Source organism: Xyrauchen texanus, chromosome 11 (genome assembly GCF_025860055.1).
Source record: "Xyrauchen texanus isolate HMW12.3.18 chromosome 11, RBS_HiC_50CHRs, whole genome shotgun sequence".
Taxonomy (NCBI): Eukaryota; Metazoa; Chordata; class Actinopteri; order Cypriniformes; family Catostomidae; genus Xyrauchen; species Xyrauchen texanus.
This window is the reverse complement of record NC_068286.1, coordinates 22,682,516-22,701,587: the sequence shown is the minus strand read 5'-3', so window position 1 is coordinate 22,701,587 and position 19,072 is coordinate 22,682,516. Positions and strand designations below refer to the sequence as shown.

General features: G+C 42.6%; 1 protein-coding gene across 2 annotated transcripts in view; it reads left to right on the top strand.

The window, feature by feature from the left end:
• LOC127651615 (ephrin type-A receptor 6-like) overlaps window positions 1–19,072 on the top strand; it is a 272,024-nt gene that overhangs the window by 878 nt on the left and 252,074 nt on the right. The gene's annotated exons all lie outside the window — the stretch shown is intronic.

Genomic DNA, 19,072 nt, shown 5'->3' with positions numbered 1-19,072 from the left:
CCCGTTCCAACTGGTACCCAACTCCTCTTTATATTATCACTCGCAATAGGCAGTGGTTATTCACACAACAAATTGTAGTGAACATAGCAGTATTTTGAGTGCGAAAATTACAAGAACAAGTGACTTTTTTCATGTCTCTGTGTGTAAAGAGAGAGAAGGATGGAGCATATTTGTGTGGGATGTGCAGAAGAGGGAGATAGCACTCAAACCATCATAACTTTCAGTTATGAATCACACTTATTTCTCCAGAGCTGGGATTGAATGCAGTTACTTAACTAGGCCTCACAGTGTAAACCATCAAAGTAGGCAATACAGATGCATTCAGTCTAATAGAACAGAATAGAACACTAAGTTTGCAGTTCACTTGAACGCAATCAAATTGCCCTTAAAACTAAATCCCTCCATATCAAGCAATGTTCCATAATGGCCAATTAGTATGTTTGCAGAGATTACCTTAAACCTAAAATGACCTTACAATATATATATATATATATATATATATATATATATATATATATATATATATATCTATATATATATATATATATATATATATATATATATATATATATATATATATATATATATATATATATATATATATATATATATATATATATATATATATATATATATATATATATATACACCGATCAGCCACAACATTAAAACCACTTGCCTAATTTTGTGTAGGTCCCCCTCGTGCCGCCAAAACTGCACCAACCTGCATATCAGAATAGCATTCTGAGATGATATTCTTTTCACCACAATTGTACAGAACGGTTATCTGAGTTACCGTAGACTTTGTCAGTTCGAACCAGTCTGGCCATTCTCTGTTGACCTCTCTTATCAACAAGGCATTTCCGTTCACAGAGTAAATTCTAGAGACTGATGTGCATGAAAATCCCAGGAGATCAGCAGTTACAGAAACACTCATACCAGTCCACAAAAAACAACCAGTGAGCGGCAGTTCTGTGGATGGAAATGCCTTGTTGATGAGAGAGGACAACAGAGAATGGCTAGACTGGTTCAAACTGACAAAGTCTACAGTAACTCAGATAACCGCTCTGTAGAATTGTGGTTAAAATAATATAATCTCAGAATGCTATTCTGAGATGCGGGTTGGCACTGTTTTGGCCGCACGAGGGGGACCTACTCAAAATTAGGCAGCACAACATCTGCTTTTTATTTTATAAGGTATTGTTAATCACTGTAAAATTACAGAGGAGCACATGACAATATGAAGTTCACCATTAGTGGCTCTTCCAGGAGCAATGACCAATAAACATGAAGAGACAGTGCTCAGAGTCACTCACACACACATCAGGGTAACACATGTGAAATTTAAATAATGCAGTAAACATGAACTAAACTACATTAAATATAAAACAGAACACCCCAATGTACGTGATTTATATAAAAAATAAGAAGAAACATAACTATTCCCATAAAATATAATGGGTCAAGCTGGGAATTGTGGGAATGCCCAAGTATTGTTTTTTACTGTAATGTTAACAATAATTTACTGTAAAAAGTAATGTACTCTTTTGTTAAACATAATGTACATTTTTACCATTAATTATACATGAAAATTATTTTACAGTTAATATTCATTAATCAACGTTTTATTTCTGTAGAATATTAAGAGTCTTTTACCGTTAAAATTACAAACATTTATTATAGTTTAGAACCCTTTAAAGTCCTTCAGACTTCCATTTACATTAAAAGAACACTGTATGTTCAATGGGCTTATCATGCAATCTCTTGGCTTCTCACCTCCTCGTACTCTTATGTCTCCCTGACCAGTTTATTAAAACCACTCACCATTAAATCACCGGTTTGGGTTAAAATTAGCGTTTTTTACTGAGGCATGACTGGTTTCTATTGCAAATGTCAGCACCAAGATAAACTTCAAAATGGGCATTAGGTCAGTGTTAGATAGCAGTGTTCTCCAGCTCTCCTCTAATCAGCTTTGAGTGGTACTCTAAGTGTTCTTCAAGGGCTTTTTACCTCCTCTTCTTCATATATTGGTTGGAGCTTTATCTGACTACCTGTCAGTGGTCAGAGTGAGAGTGGGTAAACGTGTGGCTAATATCCATCTAGAGAAAGAAAAGTCTGACGTTTCATATGACTTAGACCAGTGCTTTGCAACTGAGGGTTGCTTCAGGAGCCATATTTGACAAAGGACATCAAGCGTAAACTCAAACACTGTGAATTTGTTTATCATACTTCTTTAAAACTTTTTACTATAAAACTCAAGTTTTCAAAATTTTTCTAAAACATTTCTGAAGGTACAAATGATTCCATGTAGTCTCTCCTGACATAAATCTGCATGCATTATACTTATAAAATGCTGTTTGCAGTAATTTCAGATAGAGTATGTTACACTGCAAGACTGGTCAACTTCCCAAAAGTGTCTAATGTCAACTACTCTTATATTGCTGTTCATACAATACCGACATATTTCGATTTCAGTGTGTGGATCAGGCTTTGCAGACATTCATTACATTTTAATGCACTTTAAAAGTTTGATTTCAGTTGGACTAATACAAAAATGTGTTTTCTTAAAATGACATAAATGTTTTAATTTGATCCGGCATGTTAATCAGACCACGATTGGCCTTGTCATGGTGCGCATGCTTGAAAGAAAAGAGCTGATGTGTAACCTATACTTAACACTTTCTTATCTGATGTCCTTTCTTCAAACAGACTATTTGATTAGACATTGTGTCATGCATACTTGGACAGGCAGGTGAATATAGCTTGACTATGCAAAATGCACTGATTGTAAAGAACAAATGTCCCCCAAGGATAGTAATACCTGAAATCACTCAATTTGTGGGGACCTGCCAACAGGTTCCACAAAGAAAATGGCTTAGGTTCCTCCACATGCAGCAATTACAGCTTTGCAGATTTTGCAAAGGTTTAATTCATCCAAAATGAAAATTCTGTCATCATCTGCTCACCCTCATGGTGTTAAAACATGTATGTCTTTCTTTCTCTGTGGAGCACAAGAGATACAATTTTTATGAAAGTTGACACTACTCTTTTTTCCATACCTTGAAAGTGAATGGGGCTAACATTCTGCCTAACACTCCCTGTTGTGTTCCATGGAAGAAAGAAAGTCATACAGGTAAAAACAACATGAGGTGATTTTAATATTAGGGTAAACGATCCTTTTAAAGGGGATAGTTCACCCAAAAATGAAAATTCTCTCATCATTTACACATCCCAGATTGTAAGATTTTTAGAAGAATATTTCAGCTACGTAGGTCCTTACAATGTAATTGAATGGTGATCAGATCTTTGCAGCTCCAAAAATCAAATAAAGGTAACATAGAAGTAATTCATAAGACTCCAACCACATCCAGTGGTTAAATACTAACTTCAGAAGCAAAATTATAGGTGTGGGGTAATCATGCCTCCTCGCAGCTTATTCTGGGCCAATGGCCAATGGCCTTTGGCTCGCCAATTACCCTTGGCCCAAAGAAGGCCAACTGGGGATTGAGGCGCTGTCAAAATCAAAGGCGGAGTTTAGCGAGACACTCGTGTGGCATTTCATTCAAGTCGGATTTTGGATATTCCTACTTGAAATCTCCGAACTCTGACCATAAAGGAATTCCATTGACAGATGCTTGGAAACTGAAGTTTAAACAACCAAAACTGCAACACTTTCGTTAGCATAACAGGGGTTTGACTGTTTCCTAGCAACCTAATTGATAAACAATACTGCTATGCTTGCATTTGTGCTACAGGTGTACGATCATCAAACATGAGTTTAATTTACTGTATTTTGTACACCAGTATCTACAAGCGTTTGTTAAACAAGATTTAAAAATCTTGTAATGTTGGAACTATGACACATTGATCGATATAATTTAATAAAATGGAATGTTTATCACTAACTTTGTACATCTCTGGGTGCTGACATATTTGTGTGACTTCACGCACTTGCATCTCAGTGAAAAATATTGCGGACACATTACAAATCTGTTAAGATGCACAATGGCCAAAGCGGTGCCCAAAGGAAGAACTTTCCGTGGTTCGAGATCATGGACAGTGTGCTGGGACATCATCCTGCTGTTAGTGGAGAGACCACTGTGGACTAGGGACGTACCGATACCACTTTTTCTCTTTCGATCCCATTTTGATATCGGAAATCTCAGTATCATCTGATACCGATGCCGATACAGTATTGTTTTTTGCATAATCAGTGTAGAATAGCTTTACATTATTGTGTGGAACTAATTGGGTGTACTCTTTAATATGTAAAGAAACACACGCATCTAACTACACATTATTTAAATATAAATGTATAGCTTATTTAGAAAAACTTTATTGTTAACTAGTATACTAGTATAATGTTGCAGCAAAATTAACAGTAATTCCAGTATAAGTCATCAGTAGAAAAGAAGCCGATTTTTTTTTTTTTTTTATATTTATCATTTGTAAACAAATGATAATAATAATATATTATAATAGTAATATATAGTAATATATCTCAATCATGTACCTTTAACTTTTAAACCCAATGTTGACATTCTCAACTCTCCAGGAATTCCTGTATGTGTCTGTTTTTAGGCAAGTTCAAAGTAGTTTAATTCGCTTCTTATTCAAATTCTGGTAAAAAAAAAAAAAAAAAAAAGCAGCTCCAGTCTTGTTCTAAATGCATATTATAAGTGAACCGAACTATTGAGCATCTACATCTGAGATGTTGTTTGAGCACAAATATTGTGAAGGCTAAAAATAGCCACGATTGTGTGAGTAAACAGGGCAACGCCATTCACTGACGCACTGGGGCTGCACGTGCATTTTATATATTAACTTAGTAAACACAGCCTTTTGTGATTCACAGAGCTATTGCACGTCTTCAAGTGGCTTTGAATAAAATGCCAGTCATATGAACTACTTTAATTGTGTTTTTACGGTTCTTTTATGTAATGTTTGGAGCTTGACAGTAACTAACATGACTAACAAACAGTATCGGATTTGGATCGGGCTCGTCAGACCGATACCTGATCCATCTAAAAGCTTCAGTTCCGGATATCGGATCGGTGCATCCCTACTCGGGACACCATGGCAGTTGAAGTCAGTGATTTAATGTTAAATTATCTTGCTAGCTAGCTAATGTTTCCATACAATATAAACTTGATATTGTAGATAAATCGATAACATGCGTGTTTGTTTTGGCTTGTGAAATGGTCAGGGTGTGTGAAGTATGCACCAGGGTGGCCTATTAAAGGCAGGTTTTAGGGCAACACTGCGGGCTTTTGGCCTGATGGTGAGAATGTAGAGCGATTTTGGTCTCGTGACTCATGGTGCAAGGCTATAGTGGAAAAGCGTTTAATGGAAAGTCTCCCCCATTGTAGAAAAACAAGTGTTTGTGTGTGTCTGTGTGTGTGTGTGTGTGTGTGTGTGTGTGTGTGTGTGTGTGTGTGTGTGTGTGTGTGTGGCCGAGTTTGGGTGGTTTACAAGGAACATTTTTTTTTGGTTACAAACTGGAAATTACAAGGGTATTATGATATAAATGTAGTTTATGATTACATTTCTAATGTCCTCATTATTCAGTTAGCTTCAAAAACATACTAAAGGATGTTTCTTTGAAAATGTAAAAATGTAGAACTTTTTTGTGAGGGTTACGTTTAGGGGTAGAGGATAGAATCTATAGTTTGTAAAGTATAAAAATAATTATGTCTAAGGATAGCTGCACCAACATGTGTGTGTGTGTGTGATGTCTTCCACTCTGAAGATGCTCTTCTTGACCAGGTCAGAGATTTGTTCTATCAATGCTTTGAATTTTTCAGCACAGAGTGTCATCATTTTATGAAATATAACTTAATTGCCTAGACTTTAAACATTTGTATTCCTTTGTGAATAGAGCTTTTGTGTTTAAAGTGTGTAACAGTGGCTACGAGGCAGTGGTGTAGTATTGTCTGAAGAGGTGGGCATACTGTGAATTTATGAATAAATTAATGTGTCATTAGTTTTCTTTAATTTAGCTACTATGAAAATTGTTAATACTTTATAAGTACTCTAATTAATAAACTAATACATACATAATAAGCAAAAATATAAGCATTGTAAATACGTTTAGTAATGTTCATGTTAACTTAACACGTTGACTTGAATTACCATATATAGCCTAAATAAGTGGGGAAAAAAAAACTTTTCTGTGTATAGTGAAGTTGTCTTCCTGCTTAGAAATAAAAAATGGAAATTATTTGATTTAATGAGAAAAAGGCACCACAGACAGCAGTAAAAGGTAAAAAAAAATATTAAAAAAAGACATTTTACTGTATTTAATTACTAGACACAGGTATCCAGCATCTGCAAAAAGCATCAAAAACTAGCACGGGTGCAATTACATGCTGTATTTTCACAAAGTTTAATTCCAAAAGTTTGAATAATGTACAGATTTTGCTGTTTCGGATGGAAATTGGTACTTTAATTCACCAAAGTGGCATTCAACTGATCACAGAGAATAGTCAGGACATTATTGATGTAAAAAAAACAGCAACGCGGCAAAATGCCAGCACTTTATGAGCAGAGATTGCCACTCTGCTACTCAAGGATGCAATAGAGCCTGTCCCTCCAGCCGAGATGAAGAAGTGTTTCTACAGCCCTTACTTCATCATAGTCAAAAAAGGTGGTGGGTTGTGGCCAATCTTGGACCTGCAAGTTCTCAACCGGACTTTATACAGACTCCCGTTCAAAATGCTCATGCAGAGGCGAATTGTAACCTGCGTTCGGCATCAAGATTGGTTCGTGGCAGTAGACCTGAAGGACGCATACTTCCACGTCTCCATTCTGCCTCAACAATGACACTTCTTACGGTTCGCGTTCGACAGCCAGGCATATCAGTACATGGTCCTCCCCTTTGGCCTATCCCTGTCCCCTCACGTCTTCACCATGGTCGCAGAGGCAGCCCCGCTACGGGAAGTGGGCATCCGCACACTCAATTACCTCGACGACTGGCTCATCCTAGCACACGCTCGAGAGTTACTATGCATCCACAGGGACCAGGTGCTCACGCACCTCAGCCATTTAGGGCTTCAGGTCAACTGGGAGAAGAGCAAGCTCTCTCCGGTTCAGAGCATCTCTTTTCTCGGTTTGGAGTTAGACTCAGTCTCAATGTCAGCGCGCCTCAAAACCGAGCGTACGCAGTCAGTATTCGCATGCCTCGCTTGCTTCAGGCCAAGCACAGCGGTTCCTCTCAAACGGTTCCAGAAGCTCCTGGGGCATATGATTCCCTTTCCGCCGATGCATCTGATACCGCTCCAGCACTGGCTTCAGACTCGAGTCCCAAGATGGGCATGGCGCCACGGCACACACCATGTGTTTATCACCCCTTCCTGCCGTCAGACTTTCTACCCTTGGACAGGCCTCTGTTTTCTGTGGACAGGAGTCCCCCTACAGCAGGTGTCCAGATGTGTCGTGGTAAACACAGATGCCTCTCAACTGGGTTGGGGCGCCGTGTGCTTTCCTGTGTGGCCCCGTCTGCATTAGCACATCAACTGCCTCGAGTTGTTGGCTGTACTCCTTGACCTGCGGAGGTTGCTCCCGCTGATTCAGTGCAAGCACGTCTTGATCCTTTCAGACAGCACCGGCACGGTAGTGTACATAAATCACCATGGCGGCGTACGCTCCCGTCACATGTCACAACTCGCCCGCCATCTCCTCCTTTGGAGGCAGCCACGAATCAGGTACTCCCTAACGGAGGCCCTTCTCGGCACAGACGCTGGCACAAAGCTGGCCCCGGGGGCTGCGCAATTATGCATTTCCCCCAGTGAGCCTTCTTGCGCTGGTGCTGTGCAAGGTCAAGGAGGACGAGGAACAGGTCACCTTGGTGGCTCCTTATTGGCCCACCCAGACCTGGTTCTCGGATATTACGCTACTCGCTCCTGATCGCGCTCACTTCCATCAAGAGGGTTGGGGACCTGCAAGCGTTCTCTGTCAGCGACACTTGTCTGGAGTTCAGTCCGGCAGGTGCTCACGTCATCCTAAGACTGTGACCGGGCTACGTGCCCAAGGTTCCTACGACCCCCTTAGGGGACCAGGTCATGAACCTGCAAGCGCTGCCCCGGGAGGAGGCAGACCCAGCCTCTTTGTTGCTGTGTCCGGTACGTGCTTTGCATATCTACATGGACCGCACGCAGGGCTTTAGATGATCTGAGCAGCTCTTTATCTGCTTTGGCAGATGGCGGAAAGGGAACGCTGTCTCCAAACAGAGGTTAGCTCATTGGGTTGTTGATGCTATTTCCCTTGCCTATCATACCCAGGCAGTCATCCTTAGCAGACATCTGCAGAGCGGTGGCCTGGGCAACACCCAACACCTTTGCTAGGTTCTGCAACCTTCAGGCAACTCTCTGTGACGTATTTTCCGCGGTACGGTCCCAATGCTGGCAGGACCGCGTCTCCCTTGGGCAGTACCTGCTGCACCCCTGTCACCATGTCTGTAGAAACTCCTCCCTTGTCAGGCAGGATCTACCACCGCACCATGTCCACATGTGTCTTGAAAACCCCTGTGTGTATTGGCTACGAGTTATATCCCCCCAGTCTGGGCAGGTCGTGGTCTCTGTAGGGCCTTTTCCCCCTGAAATAATAGGAATGGGAAAGGACGCCTTCCCCGACACACCTATGGCGTTAAGATAAGGCTTTTTAACTCTATGACTAGAAGCATAGGGAGAGAAAAGGTTGCGGCTGGCCGACTGGCTCCCATACAAGTCATATCGCCTGTTCCCGTATGGGTACTGAGAACCTAAGAGCAGTATATGACACCTTTTAGTGGGGGGGGGGCGTTGGGGAGGGTTACGTGCATCCGACCCAGCTGCTTTTAACATGCAGCAGCCTGCTTGCACCTGGCCCGGAAGTCACATATCACGGGTAGTGCATGGCCCACACTATGTATGCAAATTTTGTCTGCCAACTTGACATTGGCCTTTTCTCAAGTTGAGAGGTACACGAGGCTCTCAGAAGAGACCCCTTGTGTAACTACAATCGGCACAACGTCTCGTTCCTTCCATCGGGGAACGGAGGTTACAACAGTAACCATGACGGTTTCTTACTTTATATTTTCAACACTTCAGTGGCTCTTCAAAGAAAAGTAAGAAGTTGGATAAGGCTTTGTACTGCCAGATGAGTTCATTTATGTGTGTGTATATGTGTCTGCCTATCTATCTCTTTTTCTGTACATCAGATCAGGGTAATTGAAAAGTCAATGTCAATTAATTTTATAATGTTGTCTTTGGTTTATGAAAAGTCAGAGAAATGTACCTATACAGCATTGAAACACAGGGCACCCTCCTTTCATCCCTTTAAACGAGTATTGCAGAGATAAGTCATTGAGGAGATGAGCTCCTCGTATTGTGTGTATTGTGACATGCACTTCTCTATTGACTCTCTGTTGTCGCGGAAATCAATTTGTAAATTGCACCTTGACATTTTCAGGCCCTGGCTGTGCAATGTGATCTTAGCCTTAACACCAGCACCTGCTTTTCTTGCCTGGCTAAAGACCACTAATGCATGCAGCGCTGTCCTTATCAGAGCAATTTATCTCAAGCATTCAACAAAGGGCCATTTTTTTCCAGATGTGACATTCAAATTCCAAATGTCACCTTTCTCTTCCTCATCTCTCATCTCTGATGAAAAAAAGAGAATTTGAGTTTACATGAATCTCAGCTTTCTTGTCACACTCACATACTGGGACTGGGAAGAGAAATCGAAAAAATATTATAAAAAAATAAATGAACAAAAAATATCAGTAGTCCAGTTTGATATCTCAGACATTGTGTGTGTGTTTGTGTGTGTGTGTGTGCATGATAATCATGCTCAGCATGTGCTCACTGTGAGGATACAAGCTTTAAACTGTTATTGTGGTGCTTTTGTGATAGTTTGGCTGTCTGTTTCATAAAATAAACATGTATTATATGCCGAAAAGACTGTTTGAGTTGCTGTTTGTGTGAATGAAATCAACATCTGCACCTAATAAGCAGACATGGCTGCGTGCATGGGAAGATTGCGTTTAGGTATGAGGTTACGGATGTAACCTCCATTCCCTGATGGAGGGAACGAGACGTTGTGTCGAAGAAGCGACACTAGCTTGAGCGCCGAATATGCCTCTGATCTATGAAAAAAGGCCAATGGGAATTAGGCAGACAGTATTTGCATACCCCGCCCCCGGACATACGGGAATAAAAGTGGGCAAATACGTAGAGTTCATTCAGGGTTTTTCTGAGGAGCCGGAAATGGTCCGGCCACTACAGTGGCTCGGCTCAGTGACGTGGCCGGGAGGACACAACGTCTCGTTCCCTCCATCAGGGAATAGAGGTTACATCCATAACCTAGACATTCCCCGTCTGTCACTCACTTCAGCGTTGTGTCGAAGAAGCGACACTAGGTGTCCAATTCAAATCACACCATGCCCTGAGCCGTGTACGTGTACTGCTGACACAAGAGCAGTATTTCATGTGCAAATTCGACCAGTTGTGTCAGACTGCACGTACCCTTCCCCAATGCCCCTTAAAAAGTCGTCGGAATCCTATTGGTTACCCTAAGCAGGGGACGTTTGCCAACCTGGGAACGGGCCGAGCCTAGCCAGGCCTCTTTTCTCTCTATGTTTCCCAAATAGATTGAAACGGCTGGAGCCCTTACGCGCATTGTGGGAAGAGGGACTTACCCAGTTGGGAAAAGACCCTGCGGAGACCACACCTGCCCAGGAAAGGGGAGGTAAGGTGGCAAAATACGTCACATGGGCCACTCAGGTCACATGTGGAAAAAATGGCGCGGTGGTAGATCCAGCCTCAAGGAGGGGGGAGTAGGTACAGCACGATGACCGGATGGAGCCTGATGATTAAGTCGTGCTTACCCAAAGACTTGTCGTTTACTGCGTCGTGGTGGGCCGTGATAGCAGCAACATACACCTTCAAGGTGGACGGGGACAGCCTCCCCTCCAACCTCTCCTGCAGGAATAGGAGCACTGACCTAACCTCTGTGGGTCTTCAGACCGGAAGAACACCAATTCGCGAACAAGCGCCACTGCAGAGCGTAAAGTTGCCTTGTAGAGTGGGCTCTGGCTTGGCTGATCGTGTCTACGACGGCAGGTGGTAGACCAGCTAGATCTTCAGTGTCCCATCCAGGGGCCAGACGTGGAGGTTCCAGAGGTCTGGGTGCGGATGCAAAAGCGTGCCCCGTCCCTAAGAAAGAAGGTCTTTCCTCAGGGGAATTCGCCAGGGAGGGGCTGTCGCGAGGAATACGAGGTCCGAGAACCAGGCCCGGGTGGGCCAGTAAGGAGCCACTAGGGTGACTTGTTCCTTGTCCTCCCTGACCTTGCACAGCACTTGTGCAAGAAGGCTCACTGGGGGAAATGCGTACTTGTGCAGCCCGAGGGCCAGCTGTGTGCCAGATCATCTGCCCCAAGTGGAGCCTCTGTTCGGGCATACCAGATCGGGCAGTGGGAGGTCGCTTGGGAGGCAAACAGGTCTACCTGGGCCTTGCCGAATCGTTCCCAAATCAGCTGAACCGACTGGGGGTGAAGCCTCCACTCTCCACCGGGCCAGCGTTGTCGTGACAGCACGTCCGCTATCACATTGAGGTCGCCGGGGATGTGAGTGGCGTGCCAAGACTTGACTTGGAGATGACGGGTGAGTTGCGACATGTGGCGGGAGCGTACGCCGCCTTGGCAATTTATGTAAAAAGAAAACAGTCAGCAACTCTAGGCAGTTGATGTGCCAGCGCAGCGGGGCCCCTTTCCAATGCTGCGTGCCCGTGTAGCAGGAGAGTGCCGTGAGAACGGCATTTGTGGGCCAGGTGACCCAGAAAGAGGAAATTGCTCTATTAGTGAAAAACGTGCAAAAAATACCTTTAACTGAATGTTCTCTTCCCGGCCCTCCACCGGGGGACGGAGTGGTCTGTTTACCAACTCCGGAGCAAACGTCTCGATCTCTGGGTCGTCCGCCTCAGGAGCGCTTGGGAGCCTTCCGGGTCCTCGAAGGGGTCTGTGAGACAGGGGGCGTGTGCTTCCTGCAGGCTGCTTGACGCTGGGGCTGAGAGCTGAGCCCACACTTGGTTGAGGCGGAGCAGCACGTTTTATTTTTATTTTTTTTAAGCCGCAGGAGGACGCCCTCGGCGAGCAGACGCTTAAATATGCTTATATGCTTAAAAAGACTCTTTGAGTTGCTGTTTGTTTGATGAATGACAACGGCTACTTATGTTAACGATGGCAGCATACATTGGAGGAAGATCGCATTTGATGTATTGACTGTGTGCATATGAGCTGTAACTTTTTATAGTGGTACTTTGGTGATTAGTTGGATGTATGTGTATAAAATGAACATATCCTGTGCTTCAAAAAACTGTATGAGTAACTGTTACAGTGAATATAAATTACAGATGCTTGACCAGCATAGCCTGTGTCGGTGCGAAAACCATATAATGCTTGTAATGTAACTGGCTGTTGCAGACATATGTGTGACACTAATATGTGAGGCCCAGTTATTAACCATGACATGTGTGACAGTACGTATGAAAGGGTTAAAAGTCAAATGGCAGCTACACCATGCTATCTGGATTCATTTAATTTGACTGAAGATCAATGGCTAATCAATGCTACGTCATTACTACTCAGAAATTGACAAGCGTCCCAATCTATTCATATCACAGAATGCTTTTCACATCTGTGCCACAGTAGGCTGAGGACGACACCGTCTCTATCAACATGAAAGACATCCAGCTGAGACTCACAACAGTAATGACATTCCAGCTAACATTGTTCACTCTGAGTTTGATGTTGCTGCTGTTTTTCACTAAATTTCCTTTTGAGGACACACATTTGAATATCAATAAAGCCTATATCTATAAATTTCAATACATTTGTTGTTCACAATAAACAACTGAGCAAATACAAAAATATACCTACACTCACACAAAATATTAGGGGCAGATATAGCTTTAGTTTCTATAGCCTGATAAAATATCCACTTGCAAGTGAAATGCATTTGAATTAGAAATGTATTATGACCATATTTATACATATATATTTTGCCATTAGTGAAACATTAGTATTTTCATGTTAATAATACAATGTTTTGGGCTGGCGCTTGTCAAACTGGTGCCCTACACAGAGTTCCAGAAGTTATGGGGGGCTTTGGTGTGGGTGGTTGTGCGGACGAGGTGATCGTCCATTAGTTAAAGGAGATCGTCTCAAGGGGAGAGTGTTCCGCGACTGCTACCAGGTCCTTCAATAACATATAACGTGCAAGGACTTGCTGCTGGTGTACTTTTTGGTGCCTCCTTAGGGTAAGATACACCCCCCTTAGGGGGTTGGTGCCCTATACAGACTAGGAAATCTGCATATAGGAAGCGGAGGCCCTAAATGTTTATATCAGTGTTGGGTGCATTTGTGCATTTGCTAATATTATCTTCCATTGATGCTGAGGTTCAGATGACAAATAGAGAAGCCCCACTAAAAAAAGTATTTGCCACTCTAATCTACTTTGTTTTTCTGTTCTGCTTTTTTTTCTTCTTTTTTCTTCTTTTAATCCTACTGATCTGCTTCCCTCTGTAAACATTGCATATTGGTAAAAGGCCTTAAATTCACCATGAAATAAAAATTACCCTATTTATTTTCTAAATGCATGTTACTGTCTTATTGTGAATGATTCGTCCATACACATTTTCTTTTTTTATAAAGAGGTGTATTTCCATAAACACTAAATTACCTTGGTTAGTACGGGACCGCTGGCCTGAATGTTTACATTTCAAAGGAGGAATTTGCGGTTGTTCGAGGCCTTTCACACATGATTGTTTCTAGAGGTGAGTCGGATGCAAAGAAATGGATGAAGCTTAGTAATTTTTTTTATTGAAGGTATCTTGGGATATACAGCACAAGTATGTTTTCTTTATTCTTTATATTAAATTTATTTTTATTAAAAATTTTCAAAATATTGTGATCTTTTACTCGCTTGTTTCTCATTCATCTGCATTGGACTTGCAGGTTGAGGCTCCTGTCTCAAAACACCAAATAGAACTGTGCTTGTCAAGGCACTTTACTGCGACTTTAACTATATGCACAAGCTGAGCTCACGCTGAAAGGGGTCTATATTTGGATTTAGCCTTTTTAATGTATCATTTAATAGCATGTTCTACTACTATAGTAAGTGCAGATTCACCTTGTTGAGATTAAAAACATAAGGTTTAGATAAAGACCTTCAAAAATGACACATCAAAGAAACATCTGAGCCATTCAGGCAGCCCAGATTCTCCTTTTCTGCATCTGCCTTTCTTTCCTTTTTTATCCTTTCCTCCTTTCCATGTGGCCTACTTTAGGGACTCCAGATTTTTACAGACAGACATAGGCGCTAGCTGCCACATCTGATGTGTTTCTGTTGATGTCTCACTCTCCACGCTGAGGCAGAGAAAGAGAGACAACAAACATTCAGCAGTTGATTTGGTTTGAAATGAAGTTTGCGAATCATGTCAACACTAGTTATAAAGACTCTGCAACAAGTCAACACATTCTGCCTTTTCTAATAAGACCATCAATTATTGTCCCATCTGGAAAGCCCCTTGCCATTCACAGCATTGAAATTGCCAGCCCTGTAATCTACCTCTAGGTGATACTGTCTTCAAATGTTTTGACATTTTACTTGAAGGACATACATAGATTTTCAGATGGATCAGTTTTTAGATCTTTTTCAACGTAAAAACTCATGTAAATATAACACACAGAAATGGCCATAATGCATTTCAAATTAAAATGCATTCTAGTAGTTAATGTTTATTCTATCATGCCATGACTAACTTCACAAAATGGCTAACATGAACAGAAAATATTAAACTAGATAATGTAGATAGGGAACTAATAGCTAGACAACAAATGAATTGACCTTATAATTTCTGACCAAAACATGATCAACATTTAGGCGAGTAAATGAGTATAAGTAACCTGCAATTATTACCGTTTAATTGATTCAATTGTATCTTTTAACCCTTAAAATGGGTTTTATTTGTGTAAATTAAATGCTCCAGTCTTCTTTTGAAGGGTTCGAATAATGCAGGCATACACACATCATGCATTTTCTGACTTTATTGCCAGTGCACCGATTCATGCTGGGAGTTACTAACCAAAACCTGAGAAGTTCACTCCTCAGAGCTATATACGTGTATCCTTATTCCCCCCATTTTGCGCATGCACCCTTGCGCAAATTCTGACCAATAACATTTTTCAAAATAAAGGATCATATTTAAAGCTGCATAATCCGTGTATCATTTGTTCATTTCATATTCAAGTAGGAATTCAAAATCAGAAAAACAAAAAACTACTTATTTCAGTATTCGTTTAAAAAACTATTAATGACTTGTTTTCGCAATTTTGATTTAATGCTCAAGTTGATTTTTTCAAATTGGAAAAATAGCCATGGGACACTGTGCGTTTTGCTTATTTGATTTCACTAATATATGGCTTGAATATTTGATTTTCACATCTTGGTGGAACGGAAACGGCCCTTTCTTCTGATTGGTCAACCTGCACCGTCGTCTTCTCATTTCTGTGAGACAGAATAAAAGTTATCTTTTGTTCAGTTGTTCAGATGAATTAATCTCAGTTAATATTAAATTCTTTGACATTTATTCTACAAATCTCACCACATTTATTGCAGCTGAGCTATCTCTCTCATCAACTATTCAGACACAGTGCCTACACATAACTGTAAAATGTTCACTGAATGTAGACAGGGTTTCGTCTTCATATGATTCAGCATTAGGTACAATCATTGCCACATGAAGTAACTGACAGGAGTGACACACACACACACACACACACACACACACACACACACACACGTTGTGTTTCCATGTTTTATGGGGACTTTCCATAGACATAATGGTTTTTATACTGTACAAACTTTATATTCTATCCCCTAAACCTAACCCTATCCCTAAACCTAACCCTCACAGAAAACTTTCTGCATTTTTACATTTTCAAAAAACATAATTTTGTATGATTTATAAACTGTTTTCTTCATGGGGACCGACAAAATGTCCCCACAAGGTCAAACATTTCGGGTTTTACTATCCTTATGGGGACATTTGGTCCCCACAAAGTGATAAATACGCACACACACACACACGCACGCACGCACGCACACACGCACGATTATTATTATTTTTATTTTAAGATTAATCCCTCGCTCCGTATGCCAAATGTCTTTTCACAGTTATCCTTCTTTGTGCAACACAACTTGTTTTAATCATTTATAAGTGGTACCATGCAGCTGATCAGTTGGGCACTGGTGGTCCACACTGCACTGGATGTTTGGCAATTGTGTCTGGCATTCGCAGTTAGACATCACTTTAAAACTGGGGACATTCCCGACTTTACAAGTCATGTACCGCGTCACGGTGGACTTACAGTCAGAACGCCTTTTTCCTAATAATTAGTCCAAGGCAGCTATAGCTTGATCGCTTTAAACAAGCATTTTAAATTGACATCAGTGTTTTGTGTGTTTTTAACATATCAAAGAGTAAAGAAAGAATCAGTTTATTTAAAATGTTACATATTGGGGAGTAATGAACAAAGCAAGATGCGGTTCAGGGAATAAACAGACTTAACGTAGGGTGCATCCGAGACAGATGAGCATTCATGCCAGTGAAAATAAAAGTAAAAAATTCACCAAAACGTCTTGGGTTACGTATTGTTCCCTGAAAAAAGCGGAACGAGATGCTGCGCTGAGAAAAGCGCTTTGGGAACAATCCTACATGTTTGTGACCAGCTGAAATATGTGTGTAACACGTCATTGAACATTGACCGGAATTTATAGCCTCGGTTGGTGTAATCATTGGATGCACCTGTGACCGGGCTATAAATGGACACGCCACCAGCATGTCGTCAGATATTTTTTCTGAAGAGCAGTCCTAGGGCATCCCAGTGCGGCAAAGAAGCGCAGCATCTCGTTCCGCTTTTTTCAGGGAACAAGGGCTACAATACGGAACCTGAGACATTCCCTTTACAAAAAGCTTCTCTAGGATGCTGCGCTGATAAAAGCGCTTTGGGAACAAGAATACCCACGCACTGAGGCTGTCTGGACCCCTACGGTTGTGAAGTGTGCTCACAAGAACGAGAGAGGTCTCAGACAAGAGCTTGGGATGTTGACTCAAGGACATAAGAGCCCAGAGTAGCATGAACATCCAAACTATAAAATCTGATGAATGTGTGCGGAGAGGACCAGCCTGCCGCATCACAAACTTGCTGCAGAGGGAACCCTCTAGCCAAGGCTTTAGAGGAGGTGACCCCTCTGGTGGAGTGAGCCCTGATACCTACTGGCGAAGCTTGACCGCACGCCTTGTAGGCCAGGGTAATAGCATCCTTCACCCAATGCGACATAGTCTGCTTGGTGGCGGCCGCCCCCTTGTTGCGGCCCCCATGGCAGACGAATAATTGCTCTGACTTAGAGAGGTGATTGCCATCTTGAGAGTCAGAAGTCTGTCAGACGCTGACTCTAGAGCTTCAAAGGGGGTCTCAACCAGACCCTCCAGGACTATTGCTAAGTCCCAAGAAGGAGTCCTGGTCCTAACAGGAGGCCTCAGTCGCATGGCTCCACGAATGAAGCGAGCGAGTAGAGGATGCCTCCCCAAAGGCACCCCATCAATCAAGGAATGGCAAGCCGAAATGGCATCCACATAAACACTGAGAGTAGCGGGGCATAGGCCTGCTGACAGTTTTTCCTGCAGAAAGTCCAGAACTGAAACAATCTGGCAGTTAACTGGATCTGCATTATGAACTTTTAGTAGAGGGAAATGCATACAGGCGCATTATGGGCCATGTATGCGCCACCCGTCCAGCCCCGGGGCTGGGTGACTCCGGGAGAAGTAGAGGAGACACAGAGGCGAAGAGGTCCTCTTCTGCCCTGTAAAATCTCACCAGATTTGTTCCAAGTGGAGGGAGCCCTAGCACTTAAAATGGTCTCGATAACCTCAGGAGAAATCCCTGTGTACCTGAGTTGGTACCCTACAGGGGCCAAGCATGAAAGGTTCAACAATTCGGGCAGGGAATGAAATATTATCCCCTGTGCCTGAGAAAGAAGGTCCTTCCTGTTTGGAATCGGCCAAGGCGAGCCGTCGAGGAGAGATATTAACTCCGAGAACCATACCCTGATACGCCAGCACAGCGCTATCATTAAGAGGCAAGACCCTTGCTGGCCAAGACTCCCGGGAGCAGAGAAACTGGGGGAAAACGCATACAGACACATCCGGGTCATGTATGCGTCATCGCGTCCAGACACATGGGGCTGGGTGACTCAGGGAGAAGTAGAGGAGACATTGTGCTGTTCATAGAGGTGAAGAGGTCCTCTTCAGCCCTGTAAAATCTCACCCAGATTTGTTCCACTACCTCGGGGTGGAGTTTACACTCTCCCGTCGTTATTTTCTGTCTGGACAGTAAATCTGCTCCCACATACAGGCATCCAGGGATATAATCTGCCCTGAGGGACAGGAGACTGCCCTGGGCCCCAAGGAGTATACAACGTGCCAGAGATTCAGCTGACGTGGACCTCCTTTATGGTTTATGTAAGAGACTGCAGCTCTATTGCCCACCAGCACCAAGACAGGGCAGCCTCTGGAGGAAGTATTTCAGGGCCAGAAATACAGCCATCAACTCGAGACAATTACTGTGACAACTGAGCTGACGACCCTCCCATCCCCTTGAGCTGGACGACCACTTAAGACCGCTACCCAGCCCATCAGGGAGGCATCTGTCATTAGCAGCCTGCAATGACGAGACGCACCTAGAGTGGGACCCAAGGTAAGAAACCAGGGTCTGAACCACATAGAAAGGGAACAAAGCGTGTGGCGCGTAATCCTTATTAGCCCTAGGGGACTGGCCCTTGGATGAAATCCCCTGGCTTTTAGCCACAGCTGAAATGGTCTCATATGGAGAAAGGCCGAAAGGGATCACCGTGGATGCAGACGCCATGAGACCTAGTATTTGTTGATACTGGTGAACAGTGCAACATTGACCTAGCCTGAGTTTGCTCAGGGTGTTCTGGATGGACGTGATACGAGCGGGAGACAACTGTGCCAG